The 22,543-nt window shown below is 33.3% G+C and overlaps 1 non-coding gene across 1 annotated transcript; it reads right to left on the bottom strand.

Annotated features, from left to right (window-relative positions):
• Positions 1-7,086: 7,086 nt before the first annotated feature.
• On the bottom strand, positions 7,087-7,194 carry LOC136309773 (U6 spliceosomal RNA). Its single transcript, XR_010726417.1, has one exon. It is a non-coding gene; the product is annotated as a U6 spliceosomal RNA (small nuclear RNA).
• Between the last annotated feature and the right edge of the window lie 15,349 nt (positions 7,195-22,543).

The following is a 22,543-nucleotide window of genomic DNA, read 5'->3' as shown; positions in this document are numbered from 1 at the left end:
GAAAGAAACAACAACAAAGAATTAGTTGAACAAGTTATAAAGTCTGTGGCTTTTTCTTGATTTTGAGAGGTTATCTTCTTCCTTTTTCTTTTCTCTTCCTCTTCCTGGTCGGTTACTCTGTACCCCAGGTTCTGCCCCTGTGTCACGCTTAGGTAGGGATTTGCAGTTGATGGGATTCTATGGCAATGTCATATAATTGGCTTTAGTCTCACTGGTATTCAAGGCTTGTTGGCGTTTGCAGAGTCCAACAATGAGAGAGTTTGCTTTCCTGGAGTCTCTCTCCTAGTCTCCCCTTCCTGAATTAGCAGCCTGGTGATCCAGCTATGAGGCTGCCACTGCTTCTGTCTGGGGAGTAAGAGGCTCAAAGAGCTGGGAAATCCCCACTCTATCCTCACTCAGCGCAAGGCTCTGGGTAAGGCTCTGGCAGTCAGAGCCTCCAGCATAATCAGGTGGGGCTGGTAGTCAATTGTTGTCAAGGTGACTCTTCAGCGCCTACCATTCAGTTGGACCACTCAACCCAGGCTTTCCACACTTGGTAGCCTGTTTTGGCTGGGAAGAAGAGGCACTAGTCGGTGCTTGCTGTATAGATCTTAATATCTGCCAAGTCCCTCTTGTTAGGTATATCCCTGAATATGGAGGCTATGTCAATCAGAAGTTGCCCCCGCCCTTTTAGCGAAAGGCACTGAAAAATATCATGCCTCTTGTCTTGGATCGCTGAACTGGGAGAGATCTTATCAATTAGAGCCCCATGGGTGCACAGATTTCGTGAGTTAAGCTAATTTCAGTGATTGGATCTGCAGCTGTGCTCCAGAAAGTATTTCAGGCTGCCTGCACGCCCCTCCCCCAATGCTTGATTGTTAGCTTGAATGGCTGGGAGAGGTGCCCCGCCCACGGAGAGAATCTCCCGACTAGGAAAGACAGCCTTGGCGCCCCTTCCAGACCGCGGCAAGGGGCGCTTGCGGGGTTTCTCAGGGCACGCCGGTGGCCGGGGACTCTCCGGACTGCAGCACGGGGCACGCGTGTGGTTTCTCAGGGCACGCCAGCGGCCGCCAGTGCCCAGGCTGCCGCTCCCCGAGTGTGGGCAGGCAGTTGCACACGTGGGTTGACTCACCACAGGCATACTCCCTCCTCGGCAACAGTCCTTTTGCTTTCAGTGTGTGTGTGGAACTCCGGAATGCTCCAAGGATAAATTTTTCTGTTTCTAGTTGATAAATTTGTTGAGATTTTAGGGAGATCTGTCGGACGCGCTGCTCACGGCGCCATTTCCGTGACGTCACTCCTATAAGTTCTTTAACATGTTATAAATGGTGGACAATGTCTTGTTTTTTGTATGAATGAAGAAACAAACAGTACAAGAGTTCATAGCTCTATTTTGGGGTTCCCCAACTTTTCAAGGTCACTTAAAAGAACAAGCTTTAAACAAATTATGTAGTACAAGGTTGCTGAGATATAAGAGCCATTCAATAATTATATAGTAATGGTGAACCACAGACAAGTTGAATGTGTTATTGAATTTTTGCTAAACTACATCTACCAACTATCAAACAAAGTGATTTTATAACTTGGAGTGTAGTATAAAAACGAGCATATGTTTTTAAAATTATAATAGTTGTTTCTATTTCAGTTTTGGTCTCTCCAGTTCTTTTGTTAATCAAGTTTCTGTATGTATATTGGATAATTTCTAGGACCTCCACTTCATTAAATTAATTTTATTATCTCTGTCTCAACATATGGTATATTAACAACTTTAGCTTCATTAGAAATATTAATAATTTTTGGAACAAGTCTCTCTTCTTTATTGTACTTTTGAAAGAGAATATTTTTATATTCTCAGAAATGGTGATTTGACCCCCTTCAAAAAATTGTGAATGATTGAAATGAACTTAGAGATGAGTTGGAAAAAAAAACCTTTAAAATATTGAGTCTATCCTTACATAAACTTCTTATATACATTTAATTTCTTTCTAGACACGGAATGTTTTCATTTTTATAAGTTGTATTACATTTAAAATGTATTTTGCATTCTGTATCATTAGAATAAAGTTGTAAATGATAAAATATCCTTTATAAAAAGAAATCTTTAACTTTAATGGAACTAATTTTATTAATTTTTGTCTTGTCATTTGTTCTATAACAATTTTATCCAAGAAGTTTCTTTTTTGCCCCCAGGACACAATATAGCTTTTCTTGATTTTCGTCTATTAACCTAACAGTTTAACCTTCGAAATTAAATATCCATCAAGGCTTCATTTCTGTATGTCATATTTGATTAAGTTTCTTGTTCTCTATATGGAGAGTGGGGTTTCCTGATGCAATCTACTTAAACTTTCCATCTTTTCTCAATGATTCATGGTAACACTTTATTGTATATAAAATAGCCATATCTAAACAGTTTGTTTCTCACTCTCCATTCTTTCAACTGGTTTATCTGTGTGTTCTTAGTCATGCCAAATTTAAAAACATGAGTTATTATAGCATGTCTTACTGTTATCTTTTTTTAAAAATTGATTAAATTTTATGTGTGTGCATGCTTATACTTCTTTATGCATTTTAGAGCATTATTCAGGTTTAGCAAAAAGAAAAATATACTGGAATTGGGATTGCATACAATTTATATACATTTTAAAAACAACAAGCCTGACAAGGAAGTGGCACAATGGACACAGTGTCAGACGGGACTCAGAGGACCCAGGTTCGGAACCCTGAGTCGCCAGCTTGAGCTCAGACTCATCTGGCTTTTGTGTGGGCTCACCAGCTTGAGCGCGGGGTTGCTAGCTTGAGAGTGGGATCATAGACATGACCTCTTGGTCACTAGTTTGAACCCAAAGGTTGCTGGCTTGAGCAAGGGGTCACTTGCTCTGCTGAAACTCCATCCTGCACCATTAAGGCACATATGAGAACATAAACAATAAACAACTATGGTGCTGCAACAAAGCATTGATGCTTCTGATCTATCCCCTTCCTGTCTGTCTGTTTATATCTGTCCTTCTCTCTATCTGTCTCTATGTCTCTGTAACAACAACAACAAAAAAGTAATGAGAAGATCTGAAGATATTTAACAGCAAAATGGATTATCTAGAATATACAAATTATGTCTTCGAATTAACAACAAAGTTTCCTAAACTAAAAGAGAATATATATATGATATATATATGCCATTTACAGACTAGGAAACCAAAAGAGTCAATCCGTATCTGAAGAAATGCTCAAACTCTTTGACATTTAAAAATGCAGATTAAACAAACATGGAGCTTTCATTTTACAGCACAATTACTGTCAAATTAGAATATTTTATAATTCTAAGTATAAATGGGATGTGTGAAATTATAAAATTCCCTTAGCCATAAGAATATCTTTGAAATTCTTCCAGAAATCAAAATACAATTTTTAATGCTCATCAGAAAATAAGTGTTCATTATACTGTGTTTACAAACTGACTTAAATAATTAAGCTCAAGAAAAATCACACCATAAGAGAGCATGTTGACTTGCACAGTAACATGACTTTTGTCTTATCTTGCTCAATAAGGTTAACAGGGCATGCAACTACCTTGGAATTCCTGAAATCTATATTAAGATGAATTACTAATGCATAACTCACATAGATAAAATGTTATGCATATATTAATTGTTATGAACATAAAACAATTTGGGTGACTTTGCAATTCATAAATAGTAAGTATGCAATAGCTTTAATAAACATTGAGAGAAACTGAACAGCAAGTACAATACATATTTTCATTTGTTAGCTGTGGTATTTTTTTATTTTTCTTGGCTCTCACTAAATTTTCTACTTAATCAAAACTAATTTTACACTTTCCAAAACATTATTTCTGTTTATGCAGCATCAAAAACCTAAATTATCTTATCTTAAAGCAACAACAAAAAAACACAATTTCTTCAACATGATAGACATTTATATCATTATGTAGTGTGCAAGAGGCAGCAAAGAAATGAATATGGAATAAAAGTACAGATCAGAGTGACTTGGACTACAAGAAAAAGGGGACAGACAGGGGGACGACAACTCAAACAGAGTCAAAGGAACCATGTGAAAATCAAAGCAAAAATGAATTTCACTAGATACAACCTGCCCCTGTTATTAGTAGATGAATTGAAATCTATTTTTTTCTTTGAGGAGTTAGAGCAGAAAATGAAAAGGACAAGAGACAAGTGAAACTTAGGTAGTATAGAAAAAAGTACTTCTCTGCAGACACTATCTTGTTATGAATTTTATTTTCTTTCAATAAATTTTTCATGTGTTGTCAGTGAGATGTTTAATCTCAAATATTCTTTTCATTTACAATAACTACAAAGTCTAATGATAATATCTACAGCAATTACTTTTCCTAGTTTTTAGATGATTTTAGAGGTATTATTTCTTTCTCAAGCTAACTGAAATAGTTAGGTCAGACACATGGTATTATTAGTAAGCCTGCACCATATTGAAAAAGTTAAGTTTGAAAATCTAGGCCTTGGCCAGTTGCCTCAGTGGTAGAGCATCGGCCTGGTGCATGGACATCCTGGGTTCAATTCCCGGTCAGGGCACACAGGAGAAGCAACCATCTGTTTCTCCACCCCTCTGCCTCTCCCTTCTCTCTCTATCTCCCACAGCTATAGCTTGGTTGGAGCAAGTTAGCCCTGGGTGCTGAGGATGGTTCCATGGCCTCCACTCAGGTGCTAAAATAGCTCAGTTGTGGAACAACATAACAATAGCTGCAGATGGGCAGAACATTGTCCCCTAGTGGGCTTATCCAGTTGATCCTGGTTGGGCACATGTGGGAGTCTGTCTCTGCTTCCCCACTTCTCAATAAGAAAAATTTTTTAAAAATGAAAAATCTAAATAAAGAACAAGAATGTGTGAACAAAAACCTAGTTCTTTTTACTCCAAATGTTGTACTTCTGCCATGACTACACTGCTATGATATTGTCATATAATCTGTAATAGTTTAGCTAGTTCAGCAGACTCGAAATGAACATTATTTAGGTTTACATTTTTAGGTAACTGATCAGTGATTATCATGCTAAATCTTCCACCTTCTGATGGTGTCAATAATGTTCTGTGAAGTAGTTCAAAAATACAACCGTGTGTGTTTAATAAATATCGTCATGTTTATCTTCTTTAAACAAAACAGTTCTAGAATTTCTTGTGAGGCAAAAATTAAAAGATGGTTCAGTGTAAAACTTCATTTTGTAAATACAAATAAAAGATATTTTGGCTCTAGTAGACTAAGAAAAACAAAATTGGTGAGAGACAACTTTAGCAAATTAGCAAGAGATTCGTAAATAAATTTTGAACATACCAGCAGATTAAACTGGAAAACAATTTGTCTATAAACAAGGACTTTACTTTGGGGAACGGCCTATGAGCTTTTCAATAAAGAGAGGAGGGGGAGAAAAATCACATTGGCCGAAAGAAGAAGGAAAGAGAAACCTGAATGACAAAAGAGGAGAAGCAGGACAGGAAGAGAAAGGATGTGATAAAGGAACTCATCAGATTCTTCGCTCACTGCAAACAGAGTAAATGAGTCAATGTTTCTGAGTTTTTGGGGTATATACCCAGTAGAGGGATTGCTGGGTCATAAGGTAGTTCTATTTTCAGTTTTTTTGAGGAACCACCATACTTTCTTCCATAATGGTTGTACTACTTTACATTCCCACCAACAGTGGATAAGGGTTCCTTTTTCTCCACAACCTCTCCAACATTTGCTATTACCTGTCTTGTTAATAATAGCTAGTCTAACTGGTGTGAGGTGGTATCTCATTGCAGTTTTGATTTGCATTTCTCTAATAACTAAAGAAGATGAGCATCTTTTCATATATCTGTTGGCCATTTGTATTTCTTCCTGGGAGAAGTGTCTGTTCATATCCTCTTCCCATTTTTTTATTGGATTGTTTGTTTGTTTGTCGTTGAGTTTTATGAGTTCTTTGTATATTTTGGATATTAGGCCCTTATCTGAGCAGGTGTTTAAAAATATCATTTCCCAATTAGTTGGCTGTCTGTTTAAAGACACATGCAGCCCCATGTTCATTGCAGCATTGTTCACAGTGGCCAGGACATGGAAACAACCAAAAAGCCCATCAATAGATGACTGGATAAAGAAGATGTGGCACATATAAACTATGGAATACTACTCAGCCATAAGAAATGATGACATCAGATCATTTATAGCAAAATACTGGGATCTTGACAACATTATATGGAGTGAAATAAGTAAATCAGAAAAAACCAGGAACTGCATTATTCCATACGTAGATGGGACATAAAAGTGAGACCAAGAGACATTGATAAGAGTGTGGTGGTTAAGGGGGGGGAGGGGCAGGGGGAGGGGGAGGGGCACAAAGAAAACTAGATAGAAGGTGATGGAGGACAATCTGACTTTGGGTGATGGGTATGCAACATAATTGAACGATAAGATAACCTGGACATGTTATCTTTGAATATATGTATCTTGATTTACTGATGTCACCCCATTAAAAATAAATACAATAAAATAAAATTAAAAAAAAAAAAAACAGAGTAAATGACCGGCAACTGTGATGACCTTGCCAAGGTGTTGAGGAGTTTCATTACTTAATTAAGGGCAGGGCCAAATCCCCTGGAAGAATTTATTTCTCCCTCTTCTCTTCTTTCCAGGATTATACTTCAGTATCCAAAGACTTAACACTTCTTTTTTTTATTAACACCCCCATGTCTACTATGACTTTCAATATGTATGAATTATTTACAATGAATTTCATATTCAAAACACTGCTCTATTTGTTGCTCGGTCTTAAAATGGGAAAAAAATAGTAATTATACTTTTATATTTTCATCTTTCTAATTAATTTCCAAAATTTCTTTATAAGAGTAAGGAGAATTGAGAACAATGATTCAACATAATGAATTCTCCTAAATATGTTTTGATTTCATAATTTTATTTGCTTGCATTATTTTTAAAAATAATTATTATACATATAATAAAATTTGCTATTTTAACAATCTTTTTAAATTCCATGGCAATAATTACCTTCACAATGATGTGTGGCCATCACCACTATTTTTAAAATTTTTTGTTACCATAATAAAAAACTCTGGACTAAATACATTAATATTATGGAACACTACAAATTCACATGTCACTCTTATACAGGTACCACACTAAGCTTTTCTGTATTGTTCCAATTTTAGTGTACATGCTGCAAAAACAAGCACAAGTGGTTTTTCTCAAAATAATTTTCATATAGAGCTTTAGGAAATCCACCAGTGGAATGAGACTATTCTACTGATAACAAGAAAGATTTTGGATATGATTGAGGCTCTGGGCCATCACTTCTGCTTCTCAGTAAATTCTGAATTACTACAATTCTTTATCCACTTTTATATTTCTAGGATTGGGCAGCACAAGCCTGAGATCTGTACATGATTTCAGGCACTGATAGAGCAGAATTACACTTTCTCAGTCACATCGGTTTTGGTTGATGTTTTGGATGTGTGTTTGTCTGTTTCGATTATTTGTTCCTTCACTGTGATTAAAGGGAATATGGGATATATTGACTTTAGGAGAGTCTTTTTTTTACTTCAACCGGTATATGAAATTATTGATAAAGTGGGAATTTGAGAATTTCCATGAGGGAGCTTCAGGTTTCTTGTCTTAAAAGCTAGATATAATGATAATAACAAAAGTAAATATAACATATAGTTAATTTTAAAATGGATATTAAATGTAATCTAATACTTGTAATAAAGAATGCATTATCCAGCCACTACTATGGTTAATTCTTTGAATCAAATATGCAACAACTCCATATGAAATAAGAAGAGTAAGTTTGTAACACATAGTCTGAATTGTATAAAATTATTTAAAACATAAAAATAAAATGGACAGAAAAATATTTGTAGGCAAATTAAACTATGGTTAATTGTAAGCATGCTTTTATAACTTTCAAGCAAAATTAAGTACAATAATCACAATTACTTAAAAATTGTTTTGAGAAATTTCTTAGCTACCCTGATTGTATTCATTTGAACCCAACAGTGTCAAATTTACTAAATATACAATAACACAGTTAGGTGCATTTTGCTATTTCTACCACAGAGAAAGAAAGTTGCATCAGTGAACTTTTTTAATTTATTGAAATTATCCCTTTTCTTCATACCAAATATTGCATTCTCTTCCATTATTTTGGCTACCTAACTATTTTGTTTATATTTATGTTTTTAGGTAATGCATTGTTTAAATATTTTTATCTCATTTTGCTTTATTTTTCACTTATTATTTTCTTAAATTTGGTACATGTTGATTTGTGTATGTAATATAATTTATCTATACAGTTTTTAAATGATGCTTACCTAAGCTAATTTTCACTCTTGAAAAATTTATTACACATGTGTAATATATGCATATATACACATAAATACACATATATACATATAGACACATACTGACATATAAATATATACACATATATGTATAGATGCATACATATAATAAATATCTATATATAAAGTATATAATTAAAAATTTTTAAAAATTGCCAAAATAAAATTGGGGAAATTTGTTTAAAAGCTGAATAAAAAGATAAATTGAGAAATATGAGGAACTTGATCCAAAGTTCCAAAAACTTATTAGTAAGCTCTAGAAGCAAGAACAAAAAATATTGAGAGAAAAAGAGTTATGCCTGACCAGGTGGTGGTGCAGTGGATAGAGCATTGGACTGGGATGCGGAGGACCCAGGTTCAAGACCCCGAGGTCAACAGCTTGAGTGCAGGCTCATCTGGTTTGAGCAGAGCTCATCAGCTTGGACCCAAGGTCGCTGGCTTGAGCAAGGGGTTACTCGGTCTGCTGAAGGCCCACTGTCAAGGCACATAGGAGAAAGCAATCAATGAACTACTAAAGTGCCACAAGGAAAAACTGATGATTGATGCTTCTCATCTCTCTCGGTTCTTGTCTGTCCCTATCCCTCCCTCCCTCTGACTCTGTCTCTGTAAAACAAAAAATTTTAAAAATAAATAAATAAACTAAAATTTATTTTTAAAAAAAGTTAAAAAATTTTATTTAAAAAAAGTTCAGTATTGAAGGATATATATTTATATCTATGATTATATGGAATGACGAAATTGAAAAATAAAACAGAACCAGAAAATTCTCATGAAATTATAAACATTAAGAACAAAGAGATCTTAAAAGCCCAATGACTGTTATGAAAAACGATCATTTACAAAAAATACCAGAAAACAAAAAAAAATCCAGTGGATTTAAATTGACTTTCTGTTTGGAAAAGTAGTATCGACTGGCATGTAGTCTGTCAGCCCTCGTTTGTCTACATAGACTGTGCCAAGAACACTTCCTTACCAACGTTAAAGAGCCCACACAGCTTGAACCCAGGTAATCATCTTGTGTGGAAGTACATTTTGTTCCAGTCTAAACGAATGCTGTTTTGTATTTGAAGCATGTGCATTATAAGGCATCTGGCCAACCCTAATGTTATATCTGTCCTCAGCCAGGAGGGCACAGGGTCTTTCAGGGTGTATGTAAGCAAACTACCCTGCTTTGACCTCCAGGAGAGACCTACTGGCCGTGGGGTACCAAATCCCATTACTGAAGCTGATTCTGCTCAGTTTCTTCTCTTGTGAGGAAGCATTATTCAATCAGAGCCTGACTGCATTGTGTTCTTCCTGGTGACACTGATATCAAGATTTAATGGGCAGAAGTGTTTAGCATTCTCCCCTAGGATGGGTAACCAGTGCACACTATCTGTTCCACACATTCCAAGAGCAACAGTGATTCAAAGTTTAGAACTTTATTTTATTATGAATTTGGAAAAATATAAATATTAGAGGCCTAAATGTAAAATGATTAATAGGTACTAATATATAATGTAAAAAAAAAAAGTAAACATGTCAAACATTTTTTATTAAGAAAAAAAATGTAGAATAATATAAGGGGACATATATTTATCTTAAAATGTGAGGGTTATACGATATGTTGAATATTTATTTCTAAAAATACATGTTTATTATAATTTTTAAATATATAATATTACAACTATTATCAAAAATAAATGGAAAACAGCAATCGTTTATTTATCGATCCTCAGCATTTATATGATATCCACTAGGTATTGTTGAAAATTAGATTCTGCACCCAATTTGGATTCTGCTTTAAGTCCAATGTGTAAGGAGAAGAAAGGAAGGGGGAGGGGGAGGGTATGTTTTGCCACACCACCAAGCACTTCTCAGCTGGCTGCACTATACTTCATCTCAAGTTTGACACTACCTCCCTGGAAACAGCATTGGATCCCACATGTTAGGGCTCAGTCCTTGGGAGACTGCATCTCTACTTCAGATGCTAATTTCTGGTCCAGATTGCCACCTGTGCTTTTGACCAACTGGCTATAGGTTGGATGTTTAATGACCTTGGATTCCATTAACTTGTTAAAGCCAATCAGAGAACTCAGACAAACATTTTGCTTATTAAGTTACTAGTTTAATATAAAAGGATATAACTCAGGAACAGCCAGATGGAGGAGATGCATGGGCAAGATGTGTGGAGAGGGTAAGGCATTTCCATGCCCTCTTTGAGTGCACCGTTCTCTCTCCTTAAATTTTGATGTGATTACCGACCTGGGAACTCTCCAGACTCCGTTCCTTTTGGTTTTTATGGAGGCTTAGTTATGTATGCATATTGATTAGATCATTGACCACCAGTGATTAATTCCATCTCCAGCCTCTATACCCTTCAGAGGTTAGGGAGTAGAACTGAAAGTTCCAACCCTCTAATTATATGGTTGGATTCCTGGCATTTAAACCCAACCTTTAGGTATTGACCAAAAATCACTTATTGACATAACAAAAGACACTTTTTCTAAGATTTTATTTATTTATTTTAGAAAGAGAAAGAGAGAAAGGATAGGAGCAGGAAACATCAACTCCCATATGTGCCTTGACCAGAGAAGCCAGGGTTTCAAACCAGTGACCTCAGCATTCCAGGTCAGTGCTTTATCCACTGCGCCACCACAGGTCAGGCCTAACAAAAGACACTTTTATGGCTGTTATCACTTGGGAAATTTTAAAAGTTTTAGAAGCTCAGTGCCAGGAACAGAGATAAATATCAAATATAATTTCTTTTTCTAAATCACATTGTTACAGTGGTTACATAAAAAAATATGTATAACTATTTTATATAGTTATTGTGATAAGCACTAGAAGAAATAAAACTGAGAAGAGTTAAAAGATTCTGAAGTAGATTCTCAAGAGTCAGACCGATTGGAACTTAGAAAGCCAGATTATATTGAGGCTTTTCATCATATATGGTGTCATTTTTATTTCTTACCATAAACATATTATACTTGGAGAAAAATATAATTAAAATAAGACTAAAGCAGAAAATATGTATGGCTTACAGACCTGAAGTAAGGGATTTATGTAAAGCAGCTTAAATCTCACAAGAAAGGTATTAAGTCTAGGTATTTATCTATGTTCTAGAATACTATCAAATCTCTTGGAAACTATTTAAATTCCATAATCTTTTATTTATTGAAATTCATTTGTTTAAATTTTGTTATTCCAAGTTTTATAGCAATATATATTGGAATCATAACTAAAGCAGTGTTACTTGAATTGCTTGGAGATTTTAAGATATAAAAATCTATCTTTAAGTAACTTTTTTAGCTTTTAAAATACTTAAATATTTTGTTTTGATCAATTTCTTAAGTGTGTATATATATCTGGTGGTAAGTTCAAAGATTATTAAAATAAAATTTTTCTTCTGAAAAAGCGGTAATATTTTTATTTTAACACTTTTTTATTATTTAATATCTTTTAAAAGTACTTTTTATGAAAGAATACACTTTTCTTAGTAATAACTTTAAAACCATTGTTTATAGGTATAGTTAATCATTTGTTACTCCATTTTATGGAAATTCACTGATTTTTCTCATTGTACATAGCATATCCTCCCAGATAAGATTCATTTATGCCTCAAAGTAGAATGTACATAGTAGAACAATAAAACAAGTGACATTCAGCTTCTCTTAAAGTAAATATGATAGAAATTTATAAACCTAAAAAGTACCATTTAAAAATGCTTTTTATTCATTTATTACTTTACTTTATGTCTTCTATTTTTGCTATAACTTTCCATAGGGTTGATGCTTCTAAATCTCCCACATTCACCCTGTCTTAAGATACAGGCTGTATACATTTATTTATTTATTAATCTTACCAGGGCCATTGTTTACCAGTCATATCATCTGCCCATACTTATTCACCAGAAATAGACTTTTCCTTGAAATCAGTCTTACATCTATCAAATCATTATCAAGTAACAGACTACACCATTTCCATTCCCAATTTGGGGACTTTCTTACAAGTTCAGATTATCTAGCATCTTGAGTATTGCTAAATTTATTTTATTTTATTTTATTTTATTTTATTTATTTATTTAGTGACAGAGACAGAGACAGACAGGGAGAAGGACAGAAGGGGAGAGACAGACAGGAGGGGAGAGAGATGAGAAGCATCAATTCTTCATTGTGGCACCTTAGTTGTTCATTGATTGCTTTCTCATATGTGCCTTGATCCAGGAGCTACAGCAGACCAAGTGACCCCTTGCTCAAGCCAGTGACCTTGGGCTCAAGTTGGTGAGCCTTGCTCAAACCAGATGAGCCCACGCTCAAGCTGGTGACCTCAAGCTTTTGAACCTGGGTCCTTCACATCCCAGACCGATGCTCTACCCTCTGTGCTACCATCTGGTCAGGCAATGCTAAATTTATTTTAAATTATACCTATTTTTATTTTTATTTGTCCTGTATTTTGAACTAAGTATTTTTTTAAACTTGTTTCAATGAAATGTATTGGGGTAACACTGTATAATTGGGGTAACACTATATAATTATACTGGTTTCAAGTGTCCAATTCTACAACACGTCTCTGTATTCAGTGTTGTGTGTTCAGCCTTCAACTACTTATCACCGCTATACTCTCCTCTACCTACCGCCCTCTACCTCCCTACCTACCCCCACCCAGCCCGAACTTACTCCTCCCCCACCTTGGCCCTGCCTTCTGCAATCACTACATTGTTGTCTGTGTCCCTTATTCTTTCTCTCTCATTTGGTGGGGGTTTGCTCTATCCCTCCTACTTCACTAAACCCCCACCCTCGAACAGCTTATACCAATGATCTATAAGTCTACTCTTCTCCACTCTACTTTCGTAATAAATATCATCACCAATAAACTGGAAAGATCTTAACCTGCTCCATTTGTGTAATTTCAAATGTGGAATTTTAGTCTATGCCTAACTCCTCATAGCTGGACTATCCTCCTACTTCACAATGTACTGGAAATTGAATGGACTTTGATGTTTAAATGCAAGTTTTAACCTTACTAAATATGTGGCTTTTGGAAAATTTAAGCTCTAAGCCTTGTTTTTCTCTCATACAAATTTTTTTAAATCGCTATTTATTCCAGAGTTTGTTTCAAATGTGTGTTTAAATATATCATTAACTGTGGTATATCCTTCATTATTGCAGAGAACAATTCATTATATATGTTTCTGTACATTTGTGACTCTTCAGAGCTAATCATATTTTGACATTTTCTTCTAATTTTTTTACAGGTAAATAGAATCAAAACAAAAAACAGCCAGCAGGTGATTTTACATTTATTGGAATTAGTTTTAAAGAAAGAAGTTAATATAATTATCAATTCAATAATGGAAGAATCTGTCAAAAAAAAATGAGAGTAAGCTTTTTATTTGCTGTTTTCCCATAATTATCAGAAAAGAAGTAAAATATGGAAAACAGTTCAATGGCTTTATATTTTGTAAGAAATTCAAGCAGCTTCAATTCAAGATGTCCACAAGCAATCTTTGTATCATCAATATGTAAACATGAAGGGGAAATTTGGTAACAGATTTTTATTGTTTGCATCTTTAGAATATATAGTAATATAATTCATGCCAACATAGGGCCATAGATTAATCTAATATTTATTTTCTTAACTATTAGCAATCATTTTTACTCCATTTTAAACATGTGGTTATTCTATAAGGCTCTTGGCCTTTGCAATACAGCTTTAAACAAAGCAACAGATGATTTTCGGTGCTGTAGCTGGAAATTTTTCTCTAAATGTGTCCTCCACTTCTACAACACATAATTTTTCAATATGTTCTTTAAGCTGAATATAGTAAGACAACAGATTTTCATTTTATACTGTTACATATGATTACTTCTATATCAAATCTTGACTAAAACTCTCACATACACATCAATAATTAGTGTTGTTCTACTTAAAAGAAGGCAGATATCAAAGGTTTTATTTTTTCTTTTAATTAAAAGGCTTTAGTGCTTTTATAGGCAGTATTTGTATGCACATTTTTTTTAATAGTCAAGAGACAGAAAACAATACTCATGATAGGTAGAACAAACAATTGCTAAAGAGCCTAATTTACCCAACATTAGCAGATATATTTAAGATTATTTAGAATTTTTGCCTCGAGCTAATACAGACAAGCCTAGACCAAATCAGCAACAATTAAATTAATATTTATATTATTGGAGAAATGTAAGGATAGGCATTATAACTACCGATAGGTGTAAAATAAGCTTTTTAACTTTAAATACCTTTATAAGTCTTAACTAGAATTATTTTTAAAGAATTTCTTCAATTGTTGTTTTATATAATTAATTGTTTTTAAAGCAAGAAAGACAGGGACAGAGAGAGAGACAGAGAGAAGGACAGATAGAGACAGACAGGCAGGAAGGAAGAGAGATGAGAAACATCAATTCTTTGTTGCAGCACCTAGGTTGTTCACTGATTGTTTTCTCATTCGTGCCTTAACTGGGAGACTCCAACAGAATTAATGAACCTTTGCTCAAGCCATTGACCTTGGGATTCAAGTCAGTGACCTTTGAGCTCAAGCTAGTGATATTGGGGTCATGTCTATGATCCTACTCTCAAGTCAGCGACCCTGTGCTCAGAATGATGAGCCCACATTCAAGCCAAATAAGCCCACACTCAAGCCAGCGACTTCAGGGATTTGTACCTGAGTCCTCTGTGTCCCAGTTAGATTCTTAATCCACTGCACCACCACCTGCTCAGATTAAATTATTGAAAATCTATAATATGTTGTATATTACATGAGGTTCTTTATAAACATCATCCTCATTTATCTGAAGTTAAGCATAATTGCCATAGTAATATACATATGTACTGTTCACAAAAATTAAGGGATATTTTATCGCTTCATATTCATTTCGAAATACCCCTAATTTTTGGGAACAATATATTTAAATTGCAATTGATTGGTTAATGATTTTGTTATATCATTTTATCACAATTTTGAGAAAAATAATAAGTAAAGGTGCCAACCATTGTTGGAATAAACTTTATCTATGTCCTATAAACCTGAGCTTACCTGCTGTTTTCCAGAATAAATAAGTCAGTAGGTTTGTGAAATTATATGTAGGGAGGACTCATATTTTAGTCAAGATATCTTCCTCTCCAGAAGAGAACAATCTGCAAATAAGACTCTCACAGTGCCTGGCTGGCAGGGGCACAGTGAATACAGCATCGGACTGGGACACAGATGACCCAGGTTTGAAACCCCAAGGTTGCTGGTTTGAGTAAGCATCTCTCGGTCTGCAATACCCCCTTCCCCCATCAAAGCATATATGAGAAAGCAATCAATGAACAACTACGGTGCTGCAATGAAGAATTGATGTTTCTCATCTCTCTCTCTTCTTGTCTGTCCCTCTCTGTCTCTCTCTTTCTCTGTCTCTGTCACAAAAAAAAAGACTCTCACAGCAACCTACATTAGAAAGCTATATTTCCAGTACTCAAATAGAATCAAGAAAGAATTAGTCTTCTTATATAACATTCTTGTATAACTTAACTGAGTTATTTCTTAATTAAATATTTTTAGTTTAATCTGGCATTTTGTCCTTTTATTTTTTAATTTAGATACAAACAACAGAGTTGAAGAATTTCTACTATTTGCAAGTCAATAGAGATGCTTATGATATTGACTTCTAATTTTATTCTAGATTAATAAATATGCCAAAATTCATAATGTTACATTGTTTACATTCTGTCATTATATTAGTGTCTTAGTACAAATATTAAAATTATTAGCCTATAAACACTGAGATGGAGAGAATAGTTATATTTATTGCTTAAAAATTCTTGAAGTTTTTATAATTTCATTTCAATGTGTTTCTGTAAAGAAATTTGATGGTACTTTTTTATGCACTATATACAAGTTTTACTCAACTCATAATAAATTTACTTTAAATAATGACTGCTTAAATTCCTAGTCTTCAGTGTCAATGTTAGGCTATGAATCCCTGAATGTTAGCTTGGCACAGTGTCCATGGAGGCAAATCTGAGATTCCACAATAGCAACAGTATTTATATGACACTATTCTTATAGTGGATCAGTTTGTATTTAATTATATTCTGCAACATAACAGAAAAAATCTAAAGTACCAGACCACTCAAATCCATGCATAAAAGAATAGAATTCACTTTATCCTAATGTATAACAGTAACTCATTTCCAAAGGACATAAAGAAAGCAGCAGGCATCAGATAAGTTTATTGCTATTTGTGTGAACTGTCAGGAATAAAGAGAACTATCCAGTAGAGCATACTAAGAGACTTATTATCACATACAAATCATGAAATTCAATACAGAAATGTGTTCAGACTCAAATGCCAAACAAAAAGAGGAAGAAATCAAGATGTTTGCCATCTATTTCAACCTGTTGAATTTTAAGGGACTCTTTTAAATCATTTTTAATTCTTACACTCACATAAATGCACACAATCATTTGTCAATCAAGTTAGATTAGTTATGCTAAACCAAATTGTCATATTTTATATTCCCTGATTATAATCTTTGAATAATCTTCTTTGTTTAATAGTTTTTTTAAAAAAAAACTTAGCTTGTCACTAGAGGTCTTCATAATTTAGACTCAATTTATTTTGTTTTATATTTAAAAATTATTGACAGTTCAATGTGTATGGATTAATCAATTTCTTGAAAGTCTATATAAAAACAAGCCTAGCATTCAAATAGAGTTAACATTGTTTGAGTAGCAATCATGTGCTGAACTAGGTATTTTTAACATATGGTATCTTACACATAACAATGCTGCAAAAGCAGAATGGTATTTTAACCTTGGTAATCTTAGAAGAAAAGTAAGAAAGCTATTCCTTAAATTTTTAGGTTAGATTTTTTGTTTATTTGTCATTTAAAATCCCTTTGCTTTTTATTTTCTACCAAAATTTAAATTTAAATTATTTCACTATTTATAAAAAATTTAACCAAATTTATTCTTAGACAATAAGAAGAAAATGTAATTTAAAACAAAATAGTATTTTAGTCCTTAAATGCAAGCATTTTATGTGAGAAAGTTCCTATTTTGCTAGTATTAACAATGGTACATTAAGCCCTGGCCAAGTAGCTTAATTGGTTAGAATGTCTTTCAGATATTTGGAGTTTGCAGGTTCTGTCCCATGTTCGGGCACATATAAGAATCAATAAATGCATAATAAGTAGAATAATAAATCAATATTTTTCTCCCTCGCTCCCTCTTTCTCTCTTCCTAAAATAAATAAATAATTTAAAAAGTATATTACATGATATTTTTTAATTGATAAGTCTGTGGATGGCTCCATATCTTCTATAATCTACTTGGCTCAGTTTTATCACTTTCTGCAATTAACAGAAAAAAAGTGTCATCTATATGTAAAAGAAAATTCATATGTTTTCCTCATCTTCTCAAACATAATAAATTTTTAGCTTTAATGAGTAACTAGTTTAAATACTACTTTATGTGTAAATATAAGAATTCTAATAATAATCCTAACTAAAAATTTAAGAAGAAATATAAAGATAATAAATAAGTACATGCAAAGATGCACCACATCATATATCATTAGGTAAATGCAAATTAAAACAATAAGGTTTCATTACACAATAGAAGGGTCAAAATCTAGAACACAGGCAACACTGGAGGGGATAGGGAGAAACAGGAACTTTGTTAGACTGCTGGCCAGAATTGGCCAGAATCTAATATGGTACAGCCACTCTGGAAGAAAGTTTGGTAGTTTATTACAAAATGGCATACTCTTACTATGTAATCCAGCAATTAAATTAGTTAGGATTTACCCAAAGTTATTAAAAACCTATGTTCACACAAAAATATGCATACAGATGTTCACAGCAGCTTTATTTGTAATTACCAATACTTTGAAGTACTCCAGATATCCTTCAATAATGTATAAATAAGCTATGGTTCATTCAAACACTGGAATATTATTTGGATATTACACAAAAGAAATGAATGATTGAGCCACAAAATAACATGGAGTACACTTAAATCCATATTGCTAAGTGAAATAAGCCAACCTGAGAAGGCTATAAATTGTTATGAATCCACTTATATGGCATTCTGGAAAAGGTGAAACTTTGGAAAAAGTAAATAGATTAGTGGTCACAGGAGAGTACAGAGATGAGTAAGCAGAGTGTAGTAAAATATCTTGCATGATATTATAATAATTATCTGTCTAAAGTCATAGATTGTACAACATCAAGACTGAACCCTGATATAAACTATGGATTGTGGGTGATTATGACATGTCCATGTAGGTTCATTCTTGGTACAAAGAAAAAAAAAGTACTGTTCTGGAGAGAGATGTTGATAAGAAGGGAGGCTATGCATGTGGGGAGACAGTGGGTAAATGAGAAATCTCATATTTTAAAATAAATATAAATTTTATAGTAAAACTTCCCCTTAATTATATAGTAAACCTACAACTGCTCTAAAAACAAAATCTTAAATTTTAAAAGAAATTTTTTTGTATGTTTTAATAAACCAAAAAAGTTTTCCTGACTTTACTAGCCAATTAATTTAATGAATGAAATGCTCACCTTCTCTGGAAAATTTGATCACTAAGAATTTACTGCCTAAAATGCAACATTATTGAGCATAGAATTACTATTCACTTCATTTACAGTGCATTCTGAAGAGAATCTACTAGAGTTCAAAATGTTCTTTAAAAACAAATAATATAAAAATGGAAAAAATGGTGGAGGCAGTATTGTGTATTTTCATGTGTATAAATCTCAAATGAATCATATTTAAGTTGTCAGTTACTCATTACTCAGTAGTTGAACGACAATTATTGAAAACAGGGGAGCTTATGGAAAAGGGAGGCATAAAAGAGCCTTTATTTTCCAAAGCCTAGAATGAGACACAGTTTGCCTTTATTAAACATGTGTCACCTTTTCTAGAAGCACAAATAGAAAGCTGCTTTTCAATAGTTTGCATATTCTCACACTGTTATTTAACACCATTTTGATTATGTGAACCATTTATTAATGATCTCTAAATAAACTTTAACATAGTGTTCATTATTACTTTCTATGGTCTCAGTGGAATTTATTTAAATACCTTATCACTAACTTAAAATATGTCCAAAAGTGACACGTTGCATTCTTTTATTTTTTCCAGTCTCAGCCCCTTAGACATTACCTGACATTTAGTGTTTGTGGTTTCATGTACTCTATTGTATAATTTATTGAATAACTTATAGTATCCAGATTTTATTTAATAAATATTTTAAATCTAAGCTATTATTAAAATGTGGGTCACTTTGATTGACATTGCCTATTCATTTAAAGTATGATGGCTTTTTCTTTTAGGTATTGTATTTCTTTTGCAATCAACATATTTCACTTATTAGATAACTTTTTTGCATATTATTAATTATGGGCTTTTTTTGAATGATAACATTAATCTAGCCTAATCAATAGTATGGCTTGATTACTACTTGCTATGAAGTCTCTGATTTGACTACCCAAATGTTTTTTTTTTTTAATTTTTTATTTATTAATTCATTTTAGAGAGGAGAGAGAGTGAGACAGAGAGAAAGAGAGAGAGAGGAAGGGGGGAGGAGCTGGAAGCATCAACTCCCATATGTGCCTTGACCAGGCAAGCCCAGGGTTTTGAACTGGCGACCTCAGCATTTCCAGGTCGACGCTTTATCCACTGCGCCACCACAGGTCAGGCTACCCAAATGTTTTTTTAAAAGTTACATTACGTAGTAGTGTTCCAGTACTGTGTTAAAATGCCATGCCTATAAACAAAGTTACCTTATAGAGTTTTCAAGTTCATTTTCTAAAGATTGTTAGCTGAAGTCAATTGACACAGATCTTTTATTTCTTCAGGTTTGAAATGTCATTTTGAGTGATTGATCTATTTGCTGTAATGCACCTGCTTTGTGGAACTCATCGCTGCTTATTGACATCCTTTCTTTGGGTAAATTCTAAACTTAAAGCAGATCTCTTGTCACTGACTAGGTTAATGATTTTGCTTCAGTGTTTTGTTTTGATTTTTCTTTTTAAGTATGTGACACATTTTAATAGCCTTAATACTAAAAGTTAATATGAATGTTTAGGTCATTTAAGATATAATCTGAGAAATAATGTCAACATAGGAATCATAAAAATGTTTCTGGTATTGAAACTTCATGTAGTATTATATTTTATAGTAAATTTTACCTTAATGTTGGGTCCAAAATATAAAGCAAAGATAAGTCCTACCTTGAGTAATTACATAAATAAATATTAGATTATATTTGTTTATGAATAGATTTTAAAATGATATGGAAGTGAAGGCCTATTTTGTAGTTGTTATAAGCCTCTCTTGTTGATTTGTTTATAGGTCATTCAGAAGGGAACACAGGCCATGATCAGTGTGATACAGACTAACAATGGTCACATACGTTGATTAGTGTGGTATCTGAACCTATTTGTGTGTGTGTGTGTGTGTGTGTGTGTATGCATGCGCATGAGGACATGGTACCATGAAACAATTACAATAAGTAAAACCAAGACAAATTGTAAGATCTTGCCTGAAATTTTGTGCTAAACATTTGCAGTTTTTGATAATATTGTGTTTTATTCAGTTGCATAAATATTTTTGATGAACTAAAAAAATAAATTTTAGCACAATTTTAATAAAGACTGCAGAAGAATATGCTCAACCTTATATTCTTGAAGTATGCAAGGAAAGCTAGCAAACTTCACCATCATTGTATTCATCGTGAGGCTAAACTGGATTTCCAGACCAACAATAAATGAAGTAATGTATCTGAGAGTATAACATCAAGGATTGGAAAACAGTGAGATAAAGTAGAATTTAGTGAGAAGAAATGTTGACTTAAGAGACATTGAGAGATATACATATGTTTATTTATTAAAGAGATATATAATAAAACCCTTGCTTCATTAGAATTTCTAATATAGTAAAGGGACATTTTTTAAAATGTCTATAATATGAATGCTTCCCTTTCCCTTGTTAAGAAAATCTTGACCTTCATTAATATATAACTTTGAGAACAAGGTTTCAGTATCAGTAATACAACATTCTAGCAATTTTAAAAGTATTAATAGAAAGATTTTAAAAAAAAAGAGTTATACACTAACTCCAGAATTATTATGGCAAAGACAACTTTGATATCAATTCTTTGGTATCTAGACTACTAGACAAAAATCAGTTTATATAACTATAATTTTATTTCCTAATTTGAATTTATAAATTAGGTTTGGGGTCCCTCATATATAACATATCTTATAATAATTATAATAAAGTTTGAAAATTTGTCATTTGTACTTCTATCAAATATGTGATGCTATGTTTCTTATTGTTTATTTATTGTAAATTTGAGCTATGAGACAATATGTAATCATCTAATTTAATTGAGAAATGGATGCATTAAAACTAAAAAATATTTTTACCTCAAAAATATAAAATGGATATATTTTTTTAAGTGAGAGGATGGGAGATAGAGAGACAGATGCTCTCACATGTCCCAGCCAGGATCCACTCTGTAACCTCCATCTGAGGCTGATGCTCAATTAACCAAGATATCCTCAGCTCTGGGAGCCAACGCTTGAACCAACTGATCCACTGGCTGCTAGAAGGGAAGAGGGGGGAAGAGGGAGAGAGGGAGGGGAAGAGAAGCATATGGCTGCTTCTTATGTGTGCCCTGATCAGGGATCAAACCCAGAACCTGCACAAGCCAAACCAATGCTCTATCCACTGAGCCAACTAGCCAGGAACAAAAAGGTAATTTTAAGATAATCTTGTACTAAACATGAAGGTAATTAGGCCTATGGTTTCAAAAATAAAGGCAAGAGTACCAGATAAGTCCTGTTGATTATTTGAAAGAAAAATTTGAATTTTAACCATCATAATTTAGTAATTATGTGACAATATATACTTATTATTTTTCTTGGTGTACAGTATACTTTCACATAAATGCATTGATTATTTAAAAAGTAAAAAGTCAATATGAAATATTATAATATTTCTCATATATATATATATATATATATATATTGCCATCAGTATCATAGTTAACTTTTCCAACATCTTTTTAGATCATTTCTTTCTGGTGTAGGTATGCATGTGTATGTATTGGGTGTCTATGTGTTAAAACAGGAAAATACTATTTACATATGTGAATAGCTGCATAAATGCATACATTATATA

This window comes from Saccopteryx bilineata, chromosome 6 (assembly GCF_036850765.1).
Source record: "Saccopteryx bilineata isolate mSacBil1 chromosome 6, mSacBil1_pri_phased_curated, whole genome shotgun sequence".
NCBI classification, from domain to species: domain Eukaryota; kingdom Metazoa; phylum Chordata; class Mammalia; order Chiroptera; family Emballonuridae; genus Saccopteryx; species Saccopteryx bilineata.
The sequence above is the reverse complement of the archived record's forward strand: the minus strand, read 5'-3'. Positions and strand labels throughout refer to the sequence as shown.